A 1,775-nucleotide genomic window follows, 5' to 3' on the forward strand; every position below is an offset into this window, starting at 1 on the left:
CAGGAATCAAATCCCAACCTTCCCAGTGCCAGGGCTGGGAGCTCAGAGGGATTTTTGCTAATGGAAGTCCCAGGCAGGGAGGAAAGCTGAAAGCAGGCAGCAGGGCTGGCTGGGGAGAGGGGATTTAGGAGCTTGGCAGGATTAAATGAGCACAGAATGAATGAGAGGGCTCAGGGAGGGGAGGACAGGACTCCAGGAGGGAACTCTGGTGCCTTGCTGGGTGAAGCCAGGGCTCAACCCAGGATGCTCCTCCCTCCGTGGCAGGAATTCACCCACCCCAAAGACACAGCAGAAACCCCAGAGCAGACAGGATTGGGGTGATTTTAGAATTTGAATGATTGGAGAGCCAGGGGGGCAAAATCTGAGCTGCAGGGGGGTTGGGGTAGAGGGGGCACAGAGGGGCATTTCCAGGGCACATTTCAGGGCTTCAAAACAACTTCTGTTCATCAGCTTTCCCGAGGGAAAGTCTCTGCGTGTCTGTGCCTGCTGCAATCTGATGGGAAAATAACCAAAAAAATCCCAGAATTAGTTAAAAGGGAGGGGCTGAAGCCCCAAAGCAAAGCCTGGACCCAAACCTTCAAGGGCAGCAGGGCAGGAGCTCCGGGCTGTGCCTTTGCTGTGACTCTCGCTCGGTTTCTGAGCTGGTGCTCCCAGCCAGGCTCCCGAAATTCCCAATTCCTCCCAGGCTGCTCCCTCTCCTGGCTGTTTCTGGCTGTGGGAAGAGCATTCTCCCTCTCCTGGCGGTTACTGGCTGTGGGAAGAGCACCGGGAGAGGTTTTGCTGCTCTTTAACCAGAACCCAGCCCAGCCCAGCCCTGCAGGAGCCCCGGGTGAGCAGGGACAGAGCCAGGGCTCCAGCGATTGGCACGGATATCTCCTGGAAAATCCCTTCGCCAGGATTTTCCTCCTGAGAAGCCTCGGGAAAGAAATGTAAACAAGAATGATCTGATTGCTTGGAATGTGGTCTGGAGGCTGCTCACCAACAGGATCTTTAATTAGTCCCATGTGAATTGTTTTTAATTAATGACCAATCCCAGCCCAGCTGTGTCAGGACTCTGGTAAGCCACAAGATTTTATCATTTCTTATATTATTCATTATTTATTATTTATCTTATTCCTTTCTACCCTTCTGATGTCTCCTTTCTCTTTTCTTTAGTATAGCTTTAGTATGTAATTTTCTTTTAATATAATATAATTTTCATATAATACAATTTTAATATAACAATTTTCATATAATATAATTTTCTTTTAATATAACATAATTTTCTTATAATATCATATCATATCATATCATAATAAATCAGCCTTCTGAGAACATGGAATCAAGATTCTCATCTCCTCCCTCATCCTGGGACCCTCAAACACCCCATGGGGACATCCCCAGCCCAGGAATGGCTCCTTGGGGACAAAGGGGACACACATGGGGACACAGCTCCTGCTGGGCCTCTGTGGGGCTGGCACAGCCCTCGTGTGCCTTTGGCTCCCACAAACTCCTGAGTTTGAGCCTTCCAGGGCAATTCCACCGAGACAAATCCCAAATCCCTGGGAGAGAGGGATTGCAGCCCTGCCAGCGAGGGCTCAGCAGCAGGAGCTGCTGCCCAGCCCCACAAGGGCACCAAAGGGCACACAGAGCCAGAAAAGGGCACCAAAGGGCACACAGAGCCAGAAAAGGGCACCAAAGGGCACACAGAGACAGAAAAGGCACCAAAGGGCACACAGAGCCAGAAAAGGGCACCAAAGGGCACACAGAGACAGAAAAGGGCACCAAAAGGCACA

The sequence above is a fragment of the Geospiza fortis genome, unplaced genomic scaffold, assembly GCF_000277835.1.
Source record: "Geospiza fortis unplaced genomic scaffold, GeoFor_1.0 scaffold148, whole genome shotgun sequence".
NCBI classification, from domain to species: domain Eukaryota; kingdom Metazoa; phylum Chordata; class Aves; order Passeriformes; family Thraupidae; genus Geospiza; species Geospiza fortis.